Source organism: Telopea speciosissima, chromosome 4 (genome assembly GCF_018873765.1).
Source record: "Telopea speciosissima isolate NSW1024214 ecotype Mountain lineage chromosome 4, Tspe_v1, whole genome shotgun sequence".
NCBI classification, from domain to species: Eukaryota; Viridiplantae; Streptophyta; class Magnoliopsida; order Proteales; family Proteaceae; genus Telopea; species Telopea speciosissima.
Genome location: NC_057919.1, coordinates 18323826 through 18342749, shown reverse-complemented (window position 1 = coordinate 18342749; position 18924 = coordinate 18323826).

Genomic DNA, 18924 nt, shown 5'->3' with positions numbered 1-18924 from the left:
GGAAAATAAAATAATTTAAACTTTTAAAAAAAAAAACTTTTGTAATTATAAATTTTTTTATTGTTGTAAGGAATACAATTTTTCGCCCGAAATGAGGTTAGAATGAACAATGAAAGGGGGTGGCTTAAGCCATCAAGTAATAGATAATTTCAAGTTGAAGATCCCTTTGACCAAAGTATGAACATCCACATTTTGAGAAACCGAAGAACAAACCCAAAAAGAAAAAAAAAGTTGAAAGAAAATACAACCAAGAGATAAGATGTTCTTGAGATTTTTATCCTCTTAAGTGCGGTGCATTGTTTAGTGCACCACACTTAAGAATTCAATAGTAAAAATATGGGCAATGAAGTCTTTTTATCTTTTCAAGTGTTGGGTGAACGGTTGCATTCTCAAATGTGGCGTACTATCCAAAATCCATGTCCTCATCAACCCAATCCAAGTTAGCCGAAGAATGATTAATTTGAAAATGAGACTTGTGAATGTCGATTCGAACTGAGAAGGGGGTGAATTAATTCCCTTAATTTTTACGTCTTCTGCAAACCACACAGTCTGTCACGCCTCCATCCCAGACAGGGAATATTATACATTATAAGGGGTGACTAGGACGACACATGTCATCCCATTAAAGCTGTCAGGCCAGTGTCCAAACGCGCAGTCATAACCAATATTAAAGTAATATAATATCAAAATGTGGAAAGGGAATATTACGTTTCAAAAGATCAACAATTTTGCGGAAACGTATAAAATCAAATAGTTACAAGATGTTCTAAGGCTAAATGATAAATACTGTAATTAATACATTTCCCATGACCATCCATTAACTATCAACAAAGTTATAACAATAAATGTTTATACATGGGCTTTAAGCCTTAAATAATCAGAAAAGGGACCAAGTCCCAAGTATTCTCATGGCCTGTAGGCGCAATCGTCACAAGGACCCCCGTCGTCATGTTCATCAAACACAGCTTTCGGCTCCTCCGTACCTGCATCATGATCTAAAAAGTGTGTATACGAGGGGGCTAGCTCCACTGAGCTAGTGAGGAAATGGGGATGCACAAACACACAATTCACATAGTTCAATGATGCATGCAGATGTTAATTCTATTTTTCCACCTATCACACAATTAAGTCAGAGGTATATGCTACTGTGACAATTCGAAAAGCACTGTGGGTCACTTCCATTTATCACTACAATGAATCCTCAATTGCCACCCGGGAGCCTACGCCGAACAATGCCACCAAAACATCCCAGTGGCAAGCCCCAATATAACCATCACTACCATGATTGGTTCTCTCTCACATCACAGAATCCGGGCTCTGGTTATTCAACACCTAAACCCCTGTTGGCAAGGGTCATAGCATAAGGGTATAAAAGTCCTAGCTGCAAGTATACTACATGCAAATCCTATAGTCCCGAGAGGTAATCCGGACTCATCAACTTTTCATCTGGTTTAACACCCGAGTACCAGTACGGCACAGCGCATACAGTTCAATATGACATTCAATCAAAGGTATTATATATGTATTCCGGGGTTTCGGCACCGGCATTCACCGACACCGTAACCCAATAAAGAATGGAAAGCAACCACAACATCATCATATCAATCATTTAATAAAGTATGCAAAATGCACAATCATGCTTAATAAAATATACTAATAGCATGGTACATATGAAATTAATAACAATAGCAAGCCCAAACAAACCAAACACACTCACAATATAAGTTATGTCCCGAAGTTACAAGTTGTCGTCGCGATTAAATAATATGCCACAAGATGGGAACTTTAAGCCCAAATAAAGAGTGAGAACAATGTTAAATAAGTAAAGGAAATGATCCCCAAAAGGTCTCTCTTAATTCTCCTAAGTATAAGATTTCAGAGACAGTGTGATTTTATGGGTGGTCTCATGCCCAATTCCTGAAACCACAGGTAAATCCTGGAAAACTAGGGGCTTAGAACAGTCTCAGTCAACTGCGGTTGCACAAGTGGTTTATTTCAGGAAGTGAAACCGCATATAAATCCTAGCTTTTCAGGGGTCTTCTCAGGGTCATTTCAGGGTGATTTCTTGCAGGTCTTAAGTCACATGTAAAACCTCAAACTTGCAGGTCCAAAATCCAAGGGACCCTCTTCTAAGGGTTCCATTTCCAAGTAGTTTAAAAGCATATGAACACCAAGGAAGCTCCTTCCTATGCCCATTAGAGTTCTAAGGCCTCATTAGGTCCATTCAATCCGAGGAATTCAAGAGAAAACCCAAGAAGAACCTAATCCAAGGCATAATAGGGTAGAAACCCTAGATTTCTCAAATGGAAATAGATTGATTCGGCTTAGAGCTTGTAATGGAGTGAAATAACTCCACTATAGCCTAGGCTTAGAGGTTTCATCGATTCCTTGGGTTCCAAGAGAACCCTAGGTCAAGTCTCTCCCATTTCCCAAATCCTAAACCCAAAAATAGAATAAGTGAAGTAGGTTTTAATGGCTTACCTACCCCAAGGTAGATGAGCTCCACGTTAAGGGCTCCAAGAGGTGAGGTCTCAAGCTTCCAACCAAGCTTCTCCACCTTTCTTCCTCCTTTTCTTTTTCCTTCTTCTTCCTTTCCTTCTTTTCCTCTCCTTTCTTCTTTCTTTCTCTTCTTTCCCTTTTTCCCACGTTTTTGGTTGGAAGATAAGTAAAGAGAAATGAATGCTCTCTCCCCCTTTAGTCTTATTTATAGAAAATGGGCCTTGGGTCCTTTAAGTTAAATGGGTCAAGGGCTAAATGGGTCGACCCAAGATTTTATTTGGGAATTAGGAATGGAATAACCCATCCTTGGGTCAAATAGAGTTAAATGGGCCCTTAAGTTAAATAGGCCATATAAGTTAAATGGCCACTTCAGTCCAATGGGCCTCTTAAACTAAATGGGCTTGCCCACTGGTTATAATTAGGAAAGAGCCTAATTAAAAGATGGGTTCACTTGATATGGCTTAAGCTCTTCATATGTTTCCCGAAGTAAGTGGGACCTACCAATAAAATATTTCCTATACAAATAAAATAGTTCGGGCGGTTCAAACCTTGACCCGTACTTCGAGGGCATCGAGGGGAAAGGTAAATAAATAAAATTAAAGGCTAGAACTTACTTCTTAGTCGCCATGGTTTGTCTCCCATGACCCTGATAGTTTATTCTACAGGCAAACCCGTACTGTGGTCATTAATTTTGTAGCTGGGTTTGACCACCAGTGAGAATAGCTCACCAACATACATGGCAGCGGTAACTACACGTCACGAAAAAAAAAAAATTAATTATACTTCCGGGATGCGTGTATAATATCCTCCCCATTTTACAAGAAATTTCGTCCCCGAAATTTGAGGTAGCTAGGGTCTCAAGTGATAAGGGCTGTTGAATAACAACATCCCAAGTCACCCACATCTTGAACTAAGTCAAAGGTCGGGTCAAGATGAGAAAGTGCCTACATGGCACAGCAAGTCAGGTTCCACAATTCTCTTTTCCTTACAGGATCACATTACCACAGGGGTGTGGTTCACAATAACCCTAGGAAAACAGGGTTCCAGCTACTAAGTTAAGTCTTAAAGAACAAAAGTTCCCTAAATCTTCCAGATCAGGTGCTACCACTCTAGCCTTCACTACTCTGGTCATTCTTGGGTTATAGGATTTAACCTGTCCATGTCCCAACATAGGGTTTACATTCTGAACGCTTTTACATCGGGTTGTCTCATTACCTAACCCAACTTGAGAATGATTTGGAATATTGATGAAATCTCCTATTGTTCACTCCCAGTACGGAGGAAATGCATTTGATGATCCATTACCCCATTCATATCTGTCGTTGGAAAAGGTCGTGTTACATCCTTCAGTTCCTAGCTTTCACAACCTTTAAAGCTACTACACAGTTATCCCACAAGGAAGAGTCCACATCAGTCCTCTTTCGAGAATCAATAAACATTTAATAGTCTTGGTCCAAGTCAACTCTTCAAGCATATCTCAATAAATTAACCTACTCGGTCATTAAATTCATTATCTATTACCTTAAGGTTTGGTCAACTAAGGTCAGGGCTCCAACTAATTACACAGCAAGGTCGAGGTAAGGTCATACTTGTAGTTATTGGGTAACCTAGAGGGGGTGAATAGGTTACCACTAGTTGATTTTGCCTCTTTTTCGATTGGTTGCACACTTATATTAAATATAAAAAGCAGAAGTAAATGAGGCACAAGATTTATAGTGGTTCGGCTAACTTAGCCTACATCCACTCCTCTCAACCTTGAGAGAATTCCACTAGTATTTTCCTTTCAATACAATAGGTGGGGAAATGACACCTTTACAACTCTTTTTAACAGGATAAAAGGATCCTTACAATCTTAGTTCCAGGACAAGAGTATCCTTTCAATCTCTTAAGGATGAGAGGGTCCTTGTACTAATCTAAGTACAGTCTAGATTAATACAACAATGCTTTATCAAATCAAAAGCATAAACAAGTTAATACAATAGAAGTTTGGTATAAATACATATCAAAGAGTAGTGACACTTTTACCCTTTGAGTGATGGTGCTCAATGATATGAATGAGAGTGATGCACATTGAGTCTCCTAGATGACTCTCCTTGATGGCATGAGTTGGAGAGAGTGGAGAGTTAAGAGCTTGGTAAGATCTCTTTGAAGAGCTTGAATTGAATAATTTAGCTCAATGACAAATTTTCACTTTTGTACTTTCTCAAATGTACTATGCACTTTTTCTATCAAAAGATAACTTTTGTTCCTTGTTTGGATGTGTTTTATAAAGTCAAAAGTTGGAGTTTGTTTGTTCTCCAACGGATATAAAACTGTCATATTTTTAGACTGTCGGTCGACCTATAAAGGTTGTCGGTCGACCATCAAAAACTAGCCGTTGAAAAATTAGCCGTTAAGGCCAAGTTTGGGCTGTAGGTCGATTGTCGATCGACCTATGGATCGACCTACAAGTGTCGGTCGACCGATAGTTCTGTCGGTTGCAACTGACAGGCTACTGGAACCAGGTCTGTATTTTTTATATTCTGTAGGTCGACCGACAGAGTCTATAGGTCGACCGACAGACAGTTGTCCTATTTTTTATTGTCTGTCAAGGAAATTTTTGGTCCAGCTTGCTTGGGGACTTCATAGGTTTTTGTCTAACACTTTAATGGCCATGTTTCTTGAGTCTAGGGCATGGGAATGAATTCCTCCTAGGGTCTCTTACGTGTGAATGTAATGTGTGTGCAATGTGATATGCACATGTAATGAAATGTGTTCTAATGCTCTTGAATCTTCTTGGAGAGTCTTTGTCTTGTTAATTCTTGACTTCCTTTAGAAGATGTTCATCAATCTTCAAATTTCTTCTTTTCCTTAACTCTTCTGTTGTGAGCTCCGTTGATCAAGTCTTTCCTGGATGCTTGATGCTTCCAGCGTCTGACTATGAAGCTTGCTTAAAGATTGGAATATTAGTATTAATTTTAATGTTTGTTATCATCAAAATTAGTTTATGGATGAATGTGTTTTCCAACAGTAGTACCATAAATTACATAGGTTGCCGGCCTTTAAGGCAGCATCGGATGCAAGCACGATTGTAGACAGGGCCTTGCATCCGCCCTTGCATTCGATCAAGGCATGACGCAAATTTTGAAGGTGTTCCTTAACCCAATTTGTCCCACTTGGATCTTTAAGTCCCAAGGACAAGGGAAGGGTATCCTAGGGTCCGATAGGGCCTGATTATATCATTAAACTCATTGGACTTAGAGAACTCAAGGGATTGAACTTTCAAAGGTCACGTTCTAGGGTTTTGAGTAATGAAACCCAAACTCCTAGTCATACAAGTCCAAGGTTCTATGGGATATCTATATATATTTATATATTTTATTTTCACACCAATATATAGGCATAAATTTAATAATTACATTCATATCCCTATGGACATATCTGTCATTTAGGTCAATCTACAAGAACAAGAAGTTCTCAGGTACGGTTCGCTAAGTCCTTTTTTTTTTTTTTTGGAAAGTCAAATCACGGTGTAGGACTTTCTCTATGAGTCTAAATAAGGTTTGGATAAACCAAGTTTGAGGTGTTATGAATGACTTTCAAATACATGTGACATTCATGGCTTACTCAAATAAACCAGCCCAAACCAGCCTATTACTTTCCTTTCCTAATACCTACCCACAGGTTTAGATTCTACGCACCCCATTAAGGGTCTCTACCCGTATAGGTTTAGGTTTCCCTATCCATAAGGTTCAGGTCTTTAAATTCACAGGGTCTAAGGTCTTCATCCTCAAAGGTAACTCTTCTCCTTTTATATAAGAGAGGAGTCACAGCGGTTACCAATGCCTGTTAGTTCTTATTAGCTGGCCCAGTCGGGTACAAGTCCTAACTTCTTTCAATTTCAAGGTATTAACTAGACTTAAGTGGTCCACACAAATGGGTCACACAACAGGGGTGCCCAATCTAGGGTATAGGCACATAATCATTACATATAAGTGTGGTTAAAGGTCTCCAAAATAAGCTCAAAATCTTAAAAGAAATCGGGTGGACTCACGAGCGGTGTCAGTACTCTGGGTCCGTTCGTGACTCCTCCGCGAAAATAGAGAGAGCGGACTAACGGGCGGATGTGGAATGTGAATCCGTTCGTTCGTCCGATCTCAAAAGTCTCAATGGCCAAGAGGGTTTAAGTCGAAAGGATCTACGGACGGACACATGAGTGTGGATCCGTTCGTTGATCCACACGGTTTTAAAATGATAATTTCAAGTTTTGTGCAGAGCAGATTCATGAGCGGAGTCACAATAAGTGGATTCGCTCGTTCGTCCGTTTGCAAAAATTTTACAAAACAGAGCCGCGAGTTTTAAAACTCACTTTTGGCTCCAAAGAAAGGGACCTAACCGCAGGGAGGAAAAGCTCTATAGGGACTTTCGTTCAAGCTCCCCTTGGGTGGTTTTCTTGTAATCTCAAGCCTCAAGGTTCAACTCTCACTTGTTCATGATATGGTTTTCTTCCCATTTCTACTTTCTTTTTTCTTGGATTTGGGATGAATCATTTCAAGTCATGTACACTAAATCCATGCCAAACCGATTGGGACTAGGGTTTTTGGGTGTAATGAAGCCCTATTTGATTGATGGCACTAAGTTGTTGGATCCTTGTTTGATTATTGCATCTTTTATAAATTTTCAAGTCTTTGCAAGCATTTTAGAGATTGTTGCTATGTTTGTCATGTCTAGTTGAATTTTGCGTGGATTATTTCTAGGTTTTGGTTGTAGTAAAATCCTCAATTCACAATATTTTGGGGAAACTCTTCAAGTTTAGATTTAATTCCTTTGCATGCCATAAAATCTCATAGAAAATTATCACATTGTCTTATCTTCAAGCATATTCTCTTGTATACATGATTGTTGATAAAATCCTTGAAATCTTTTCTCTTTTCCTCAAATAGATAATTCTTGTCTCTTGTTAGGGTATTTTAAGCCAATAACTTGTTCGTTTGATATTGGTCAGGATATAAAGTAACCAAAAGCACATGTTGTTCATATTGATCTCATTATTCACATCCATGCACTAGGGATCTCACATGGATTTTACATGTGCATTTACTTTACTCATTCCTCTTCACTCCAAACATCTTCCTATGGTTATCATGTCTCATTTCCCTTATATGCTCTTGCCACAATACAATTCCCATATCTGGTAGACATTTCACTTCTATAATTTTATTTACCAAGCACAAAGCTTAAATTACCAGGGTAAGATAGGCCACAAGAGGGACGAGGGAAACATCAAATGAAGGTAACAAACACCTAAAATAGGTTGGTTAAACCAAACAGGGCCAAAAATCCTTTTTGGCTTGGGCGGTTTTATGCCTGATTTTACTCAAATATGAAACCGCAGATAAATCCGCCTGAGACTGAAACCAGAATAAACAGCCTCAGTTAATCGCATATTTTCAGATGATTTTTACCTAGGCTGAAACCGTATGTAAAACTGTCGGGTCTTTTTCTTTAAATTTAAATTCCGTGATTTAAAGGTTCATTTTCCCTCTTTTAAAACACAACTCTAAAGCTATGGAGAAACCCCAACTGCGATCGTACTTGCTCTCTCCTCACTTCTTGATGGATTTTGATACTCCAAATCACTTCTCAACAACACCCAATCGCATTCAGGTAAGATCTCCCTCTCTCCCATCGATTTCTCTCTCTTGGAGAAGCCCCAAAACGCGATTTCAGGTTTTTGAACTTGGGGGTTTTTGCTTCCTTTTTTCTTAGTAGGTTATTTGTACTCTAATCTTAATCATTTTCTCACCATAAGCAACCTATACAAGGGCTTGCATACGATCTTGGCATCAAATCCAAAGATTTGGGTTGGATTTTGAAAAAACCCAAATCCTAATCGAAATTCTCCCCCCTCTCTTTTGTCATATTTGAATCGATCTTACTAGATAAGGCTTAGTTTATATCCTTTGAGTTGTCACAAGCCATATTTACTTATTTCTCATGTTTCCAGCTTCCAACCACAAAATCTAGAAAATTTCTTTGAAGTTATAGCATGTTTCATGATCAAATGAGTCCATATTTTGCTTAAAATCACTGTTTTGCATAAAGCATTACTTTCTAGGCATAAGATGGCCATCAACCTTTATCATGTATGATTGCATTCACATAGTAGCTATGCATTCCCTTTTTCCCCAACTTCTTAGATCACAATTTGATAAAATCAGAATTTTCTAGCCTAAAAATCCTGTTGTAATTTAATTTGCTTTGAAACGAAAAATCAAGGGCTAGGTTTTGAACTTCACAACCTTACATTGATCATCCTACTTAGGCTTTAGCATTCAAGGTACTAATTTGTTATCAATCTTAGCTTTTGGCTGCAGGTTAAGAGTATCTAATGGCTCCAAGAACACGACGTGCACGCGTTGAACAAGTTGCACCAACTGTCCTAGATCCACTATGGTTTCAAAAAATAGAGGACCAGGAGCTTTACCAAGACTACTTCCGCTTCAAAAATATAATAGAAAGGTGGGATGTAGTGTTGGATGATCTCAAGGCTTTTAAAGTGGAGCAGAGATTTGAGGAATTGGGGTGGACCAACATTCTCAACCTCCTTGAACCATACTACTCGAAACTCATTCGTCATTTCTATGCAAATCTAGACACCGAGAACCCGGGCATACAGAATTATTGGGTTGTTTCATATGTCAAGGGGGTCCCTATAGCCTTCACAGCAGCACAGTTAGCGGGGATTCTTAATGTGTCTATTGGGGAAGCGAAGTCCTATTGCTCACTGGGAAAGAACCCATATATCTTCATCAAGCGGGAGGTAGTGACATTCTGACGGTCATCAGGCGGCTGAACCTGCAAGTGGTGGATGGCTTCGATGAAGTCACAAAGCAACTCTTCGATCAGACTCGGCGCCTAGAGGGTATCGAGAGAGGGATAGATGACATCAACACCTTTCTTGGTCACGGTGGTGGCAGTGGTGCAAACGACTAGCCCAGCTTTCTCTTAACAAATTGAAGTTATCCCGGATTAGTTCTTCTAATTTTTGTCTTAGGATGAACAACTGGAAACTTTTAGAAATGGTGGACTTGTATATTTAATCTGAGATGAACAGAATCAAATGTTTGAGTTGGAACAAATGAGATCTTGCATTCTGAGTTGGAAAAGACACAGTTATGCCCAAACAGAGAATCTAGAACAATTATGGTGTTTAGATTGGTATCTTTTGATTGAGCAGGATGGAGTCATATGTTTTTATTGGAATGGATGAAATCATGAATGTTGAAATGAGAAGGATATGGTTGCCTTCTAGGAAGATTTGGAACAATTGGATATTTGTAATTAATTTTATAAGTATCTCTATATATTTGCTTAATTCTCTATTGTTTAAATCATTGTTGATAATTGTGCTTGGTTATAATTGATTCATTATTGTTTATGAATTATAGCATATAATTGCCCATCTATGACCTACTTAAGACTCAACCAAGCAATTACATAGTTGTAGCTTAACAGTCTATGGTTCAAGTCCTAAGTTCCATGTTATCTATTATCTTATAAGTCCTTATTTCACCACAATCAGTCTTCTCCTATGTCTGCACACCATCATTTATGTTCTTGAAGATTTTTAGTTTAGAACCTAATTGTGGAGAGTAAATTAAGAGTTCGCGAGACTGTAGTCGGTGCAGAGCATCATTGCTCTGATACTACTCTGTCACGCCCCCATCCCAGACAAGGAATATTATACATTATAAGAGGTGACTAGGACGACACGTATCATCCCATTAAAGCTGTCAGGATCACTGACACAGTGTCCCAACGCACAGTCATAACCAATATTAAAGTAATATAATATCAGAGTGCGAAAAGGGAATATTACATTTCAAAATATCAATAATTTTACGAAAGTGTATAAAATCAAATAGTTACAAGATGTTCAAAGGCTAAATGATAAATACTGTAATTAATACATTTTCCATAACCATCCAATAACTATCAACAAAGTTATAACAATAAATGTTTATACATGGGCTTTAAGCCCTAAATAATCAAACAAGGGACCAAGTCCCAAGTATTCTCACGGCCTGTAGGCGCAATCGTCACAAGGACACCCGTCGCCATGTTCCTTAAACACAGCTTCCGGCTCCTCCGTACCTGCATCATAATCTAAAAAGTGTGTACACGAGGGGGTTAGCTCCACTGAGCCAGTGAGGGGATGAGGATGCACAAACACACAATTCATATAGTCCAATGATGCATGCACATGTTAATTCTATTTTTTCATCTATCACACAACTAAGTCAGAGGTATATGCTACTGTGAAAATTTGGGAAGCACTGTGTGTCACTTCCATTCATCACCACAATGAATCCTCAATTGCCACTCGGGAGCCTACGCCGGACAATGCCACCAAAACATCCCAGTGGCAAGCCCCAATATAACCATCACTATCATGACTGACTCTCTCTCACACCACAGAATCCGGGCTTTGGTTATCCAACACCTAAACCCCTATTGGCAAGGGTTGTAGCATAAGGGTACAAAAGTCCTAGCCGCAAGTATACTACATGCAAATCCTATCGTCCCTAGAGGTAATCCGGGCGCATCAACTTTTCATCTGGTTTAGCACTCGAGTACCAGCACGGCACGGCGCATACAGTTCAATATGGCATTCAATCAAATGTATTATATATGTATTCTGGGGTTCCGACATCGGCATTCACCGACACCGTAACCCAATAAAGAATGGAAAGCAACCACAACATCATCATATCAATCATTTAATAAAGTATGCAAAATGCACAATCATGCTTAATAAAATATACTAATAGCATGGTACATATGAAATTAATAATAATAGCAAGCCCAAATAAACCAAACCCACTCACAATACAAGTTATGTCCCGAAGTTACAAGTTGTCATTGCAATTAAGTAATATGCCATAAGATGGGAACTTTAAACCTAAATAAAGAGTGAGAATATGGTTAAATAAGTAAAGAAAATGATCCCCAAAAGGTCTCTCTTAATTCTCCTAAGTATAAGATTTCAGAGACAGGGTGGTTTTATAGGTGGTCTCATGCCTAATTCCTGAAACCACAGGTAAATCCTGGAAAATCAGGGGTTCAGAACAGTCTTAGTCAAGTGCAGCTGCACAAGTGGTTTGTTTCAGGAAGTGAAACCGCACATAAATCCTAGCTTTCCAGGGGCCTTCTCAGGGAGGTAATTTCAGGGTAGTTTCTTGGAGGTCTTAAGCCACATGTAAAACCTCACACCTGCAGGTCCAAAATCCAAGGGACTCCCTTTCAAGGGTTCCATTTCCAAGTAATTTAAAAGCATAGGAACACCAAGGAAGCTCCTTTCTATGCCCATTAGGGTTTTAAGGCCTCATTAGGTCCATTCAATCCGAGGGATTCAAGAGGAAACCCAAGAAGAACCTAATCTAAGGCACTATAGGGTAGAAACCCTAGATTTCTCAAATGAAAAGAGATTGCTTAGGCCTAGAGCTTGTAATGGAGTGAAATAATTCCACCATAGTCTAGGCTTAGATGTTCCATCGATTCCTTGGGTTCCAAGAGAACCCTAGGTCAAGTTTCTCCCATTTTTCAAACCCTAAACCCAAAAATAGAAGAAGTGAAGTAGGTTTTAATGGCTTACCTACCCCAAGGTAGAGGAGCTCCACGTTGAGGGCTCTAAGAGGTGAGGTCTCAAGCCTCCAACCAAGCTGCTCCACCTTTCTTCCTCCTTTTCTCCTTCCTTCTTCTTCCTTTCCTTCTTTTCCTCTTCTTTCTTCTTTCTTTCTCTTCTTTCTCTTCTTTCCCTTCTTCCCACGTTTTTGGTTGGAGGAGAAGTAAAGAGAAATGAATGCTCTCTCCCCCTTTAGTCTTATTTATAGAAAATGGGCCTTGGGTCCTTTAAGTTAAATGGGTCAAGAGCTAAATGGGTCGACCCATGGTTTTATTTGGGAATTAGGAATGGAATAACCCATCCTTGGGTCAAATAGAGTTAAATGGGCCATATAAGTTAAATGACCACTTGAGTCCAATGGGCCTCTTAAACTAAATGGGCCTGCCCACTGGTTATAATTAGGAAAAAGCCTAATTAAAATATGGATTCACATAATATGGCTTAAGCTCTTCACATGTTTCCCGAGGTAAGTGGGACCCACCAATAAAATATTTCCTACACAAATAAAATAGCCCGGGCGGTTCAAACCTTGACCAGCACTTCGAGGGCATTGAGGAAAATGATAAATAAATAAAATTAAAGGCTAGAACTTACTTCTTAGCCGTCATGGTTTGTCCCCCATGACCCTGATAGTTTCTTCTACAGGCAAACCCGTACTATGGTCAATAATTTTGTAGCTGGGTTTGACCACCAGTGAGAACAGCTCACTAGCATACATGGCAGTGATAACTACACGTCACGAAAAAAAAAAAATTTAATTATACTCCCGGGGTGCAGGTATAACACAGTCGCTTACAGTCTCACCTCGCACCACCAGAATGTGGCCAAGTCTACCAAGACGTACTGTAAACCCACTCTGCAAAACAGAGATTAGTCTCGAACAAATAACAGTAGACACAAAGACACGACATACGTGGTTCACCTCACAGTATGTGAAGGCTACGTTCACGGAGCAATACCCCTCAAGATTTCGTATATGCCCAATACTCAACTCCAATACAATTAGCCGCCCCTACGACCAGGATACCCCTTATGGTCTTACCCTGCTTCAACCTCTCACCTCAGTGAAGGCGAGGACATCAATCACCAATACAAAATGGCCTCAGCCTAACAATCAATCAACTCAAATAACAGATTTCAATCACAAACCCAACCCACAACATATTACATTCTAGGTTCTACCCAATGCATTCAAGAACTGAGAAATAAGCCTAGAACTCAATAGCAATGGTTTATGAACACATTTACCTTCTCAAAGGTAAACTCCCAACTCCAAAACGAATGCTGTGAAATCTTCAATAAAACGCATCAAGTACTCGAATCCATTGTCGACAACCAAATTGATATTTTATGTTGATTTCCTTCGCGCCTCTGCTCTCAAATCACGCTGGAATGGTAGAAGACGACTTCTCCTCGATTTCTTTCTTCTCTAGGGCTCCAGAGATGCGGTTTTGCTCTTCCCAAGAGAATATTTATATAATTCTAGAGATACCCTTCGGAACAATAAGAAATAAGCAAAAACGCAAGCCCAAAAATTTACCTCCACAACCATATGCTGATGACCACCACTGCCAAATCCCTATTGCCAACAATGACAACACTTCTAAGAGCACTAACAAGACTAAAGACTTGAAATATGATAAAAATTGTATGATGCCCAACTTGTAGATTTTGAGCCAACAAAAAATTATCCCAAATTATATCTGCTTCCATAGAGGCAGCAGGAAAAAAAACAAAAAAACCCAACTATATTTGCACTTTACAGCTACAATCCTTCTCTTATGATCCTTAAGGATGACTCACTACCACCAAGAGAGGAAGTAGGTATCTTCACTTTTCATTGGTACTTTAGAGGGCATTTTTGGAAAAAAGGGTGAAAATTGAAAGGAAGAACAGTAAGAGTAACTTTATCAATGAAACAAGTGTAGGTAAAGTCTCTACCTGTTGAAAATTAGGTCAATTTAATGAAAGGGCATGAATTCTTTGTGGGGAGTGTGGCTCCTCAGTGCATGCAGGGATCAATGGGAGCGCATGTAGCGGTATCAACAGGGCAGTCATCTCCACCTTTCATGGAGGCGGGGCAGTCATTTCGCCTCTCCCATGTGTCTCGACGCAGAAGATACACTTCTCCTCACAAAGAACATTTTTCCTTAATGAAAATACATTTATGAAGAAGAAGTTGTGAGAGGAATTGTCACCCTTGGCTTGGTGGTAAAGTCTTTACATATTGGCAGTGGAGACCAGGAATTGAATACTGCCTCATATTGGGAGGGGTGGTGACTGGTGAGGACTTTGGGGGGGGGGGGCAAGGAAGGGATTATCCTCTCTAATTCCTAAAGTGTGGCAGTGCGGCAGTGCTAGGTGGAGATGTCGACACCTAGCAGCTACCGCATCCAACCGTCCGAGCTCCTTGATATGGACCGTTGGATGCGGCAGCTACCAGGTGTCGACATCTCCACTTAGCACTGCCGCATTGCCACACTTTAAGGAATTGGAGAGGATAATTTTCTGGGGGGAAAAGTTATCTTTACTATGCCTATTTAAATTCAAATGGAATTATTTAAAATAGTAGAGAAACGACTTGGTTTGCTTCCAATCCTTCACACTTCCAATGTTGAGTGCACATTTATTTGAGATAATTATTAAAAGAAATAAAAATCTTGGAGTAGCCACCGTTGCTCTAATATTCTAATTCTTCTTTTAAGATAAAATAATTTCCTAATTAAATCATACACTCTCCTCCCCAATGATAAGCTATTTTCTTAATTAATAGCAACATTCTCTTTCTCTATTAATTTTCTAATTAATTGAACACTCTCCCATTCCCAATGCTAAATTAGTTTCATAATTAATAGTACATCTCTATCTCTCTATCTTTAAGGAAATTTCTAAAATCTCTTCAACTCCTCAAGACTTTTTTCCCCTCAAAATACAAGATAAGGATAGCCAATTTTTTATTGGTTAAAATAATATTATAATTTTTTTCCTTTGATAAATGTTTTTTCTTCATAAATCATTCATTCTTGATTCCTCATGTTAAGTTATTATTATTTTTAATTTAATATCCATCCTTTCTTTCTCCTTTATCCTACTTAATCAAACATTCTTAGTTACGCTAATGCTAATTTAATTTCCTCATTGAAAAGCTATTTCATTCTGTCTCACATTTAAGCCTCTTATAAGGTGACTATTTCATTGTCTCTCCCTTATCCATATTAACACCAAGATTTTTAATTTTATATTTAAATATTTTTTAACTTTATTGATATTGTTGAATTTTTTTAATATTTTAGCATTTATTAAAAGAATAATTTTTTTTTTTATGTTTACAATAATTTTATTGATTTTATTTATTCTATTTTAATCAATTTAATATTGTTTCACACATACTTCTCATTTGTAAATGATTTACATCCACATATACAATGGTGTAATCTTAGTTCCAATGCAACTCTAAGGAGGAAATGGTATCTATTACTCTTCTTGCAACTTATCCAAAGGACTGAAAATCTATGGGGTCCCAACTGAATGTATTTAATTAAAAAAGTCATCATCAACCCAAGTATCACTAAGTTTGATAAATCCTTCATCCTTTGTCTCGGATTGATCACAACCTATTTCTTATGGAATTTGAGAAGCATATGATTTTTAGAAAGACAGAACCAAACCCTAATCATTTACTCAATCTGATTGGCTGTCCTCTCCTTGCCCTATCTATATCACTAACTCTCAATATCAATCACTGCCTCATTGTTGGTCAAATTGAGTGCTGTCATTTTTGGCAACGTATTTGATCATAATGGTGTTGTGGTAGTAGTTATTGGTGATTTGGCAGAGTTAGAATGGTCAAACGGGTTTTTACACAGTGTCAAAGGCAATTTGATCATTTGACAGGGTTACAACGGCATCCAAGCATGGAGGCTGACTTTTAATAGTATATTGGGTTCCTAAGAAGTGTTTGGAAAAGACCTGAAGCAGCAGGTGATGGCCTTGTACATCAAAAGTTGCAATTTTCATAGGATCACACAATAGGGTCCATTTTGAAGCTATTTTTGGAAGTCTTAATGGCAGATCTGAGCAAAGCACTCTTCATAAGAAATGTATTTTGTCGAATCATGATTACAACGCAATTGGTTTCACATCTTTTCGATGTCAGACGAAAAAGTTATGGAGTTTTTTGTATTGTCACGTGAAAAATAGAGTGAATTGAGAAAGAGTTGAATGACTTTGAACAAGCTGGGGGAGTATTCTGTTGTTTTTTTTTTGTTTTTGTTTTTTTGCAACAAGTAATGTTATCATGTTTTGTGGTTACAACTGCCATTTTCCAATTTGGATCGATTTGGGTATGAAATGACTGTTTTACGAGTAAGATTCTGTTTCTTGAACTCTGGTAGGCCTGGAGGACTGAGATTCAGTGTTTCAAGCATTTGTTGTGTGCAAAGATTCTCCTCTACCGCGATGTACAAGATCAAGGCGGCGCCTGATCTGGTTCTAGTATATTGTCGACGCACCGTACTCCACATAAAAATTCTTTTTTATAGGATTCGGTAAGCCCCTCTCTTTGTGTCTTTTTCAAACATAAAAGATTCCGATATCAGGTTTGTCATTCAAGGTGTCTTTAAACTTTGATCGGACAGCCTATGTCTCAGTCACTGGCCTCATGACACACTGACTGTTACGCCGCCGCTGGTGAAGTTCCAAATGTCACGAAATAATTTGAAAATTATAAAAATACCCCTAATCGACAAGGTTCAGCAAAACAAGGATATCTCATTATCTTCCTCGTTTCAGATCGGAATTGAGTTCAGCCATTTCTTGACTGTCACGCTGGGTTTTCTATCATTTAAATTTTAAGATTGTTGGATAGATGCTGAAGTTAAGAAGTATTGGTTCTTAGCATTTGGTTATGATGTGTGGTTGTTGTCACCATGTTTCTTAGCTTTTATTTTACAGTGAATTTCAAGGTTGTAAAAAATTTGGTTATGATGTGATTCACCAATTCATCCTTGAAGTCTTGAAAGTATAGAGAGATCAGGGTATTATTGTCTTTTTATTTGCATTTTTAACACTGTTAACCAAAATGAATACGGTTGATAAAAACTTTAAAACTTAAGGGAAGGGAATGTCAATGGTCAATATGCATGGGAGAGGAGTGTAATTTTTCTCATTACTTTCTGTTTTATTTCAAATGTAACCTGTTCTTAGTGGAGATAATGTGACAAAAATAATTTGTTGATATGGAGTTTCCTGAAATTCTGTTGTGGCCAATGCACAATAAATAAGAATTTTTATCCTCTCTTGTTACAGCACAGAGTTGTAACACGCATCGTGCGGCAGTTGCACAAGTCATGTGCACTATATTGGGGCCCGCTGTGCCATATGGCCTGTATAATGCCGCACGATGCGTTACAGCACCGTGCTGTAACAGGAGACGATAACGATTCCAACAAATAAGTTGTTTTGGAGGTTTTGGTTGCATACTCTATTGAGGTTGAGAAGATGAGATGACAAAAATATACTTTAAATAAATAGTGAATTTAAATATTTAAAATCATGAGTGGAAGATTAAGGCTGCATTTGGTATGATTTCTTAAAATACATTATCGATCAAGAATGCATACCAAACACAGCCAATAAAGATGAGTAATAATTTGGATGCAAATCCTAATTAACTATGATAATCCTTGACGAACATGCAATACATGGCACCTATCACAATGTTTTTAACCTTTTGTGTCTATTCTCTGGTCTCCCTATTTATTTAAGAGATGAGTAGCATTTAAATAAATGACCAGAGATTTGAGCAATTTGTATAAGATTCATTGAATCTCAAAAGATAATTTAAGTATGAGAAATAGAACTCTGTCTGCTACGCCACACTCCCATGAATTTATCTCTCTCTTTCTCATATTCTCATATGGAAAGACATCCATGCCCCCTTGTTTTGAGAAGGACAGAGATAAACACATGGGAGTGCTGGTGTAGACCACACTCCCAAACAGAAAACTACTACTATTTAAATATTTACATATGTATTTACTTTGGGGGAAAAGGTTGGGCACATTGCCACATATGTATTTACTTTGGGGGAAAAGGTTGGGCACATTGCCAAGGTGCCCACCCTGTGTCTATCTCTCTCCCCTCCCCATGGGAAAGAACCACCCTGCCCCTCCCCTCTCACCCCCTCACCACTCCAATGGGAAAAGGCTGCCCACTTACCTGGAGCAGGCGGCGTGCCCAACCATCTACCTTAATTTGGCATCCTAAATTTGATTGAAAATGCTACTTAGGCCGCCACGGCCATGGATTCTCCAATAATAAATGCAATTAGTTTCTGTTTCTCTATATTGTGTTGCGGCTGCTGCCTGCATTACAGCTAAGGGTGTCAAAGTTCAGTTTGAACCAGGCGGACCGATAAAAAACGATTGGTTCAGCCCAGACCAAACTGAACTGAACCCTTATCGAATTTGTTCAGATTGGTTTTTATGGAATTGGTAAAAATCGAAATCAAACCGACCGACCAACTAAATGCACCAGCTGAAGCTGAAAAGAGGACCGATCCCGATAAAAAAGAAAGGCCGGGCGATAGTAATCTGAGAAGAAACTGAAAAAAAAACCAGAATTTTCCCATTGATTTATAAAACCGAAAATCGTACCAAAGTGAACCCGATAGTAGCCCGACTATAAACTGATAAGAAACTGAACTGAAACCGAAACTTCCTTAAATGGTTTGGTTTGGATTGCCCTAATAACAAACC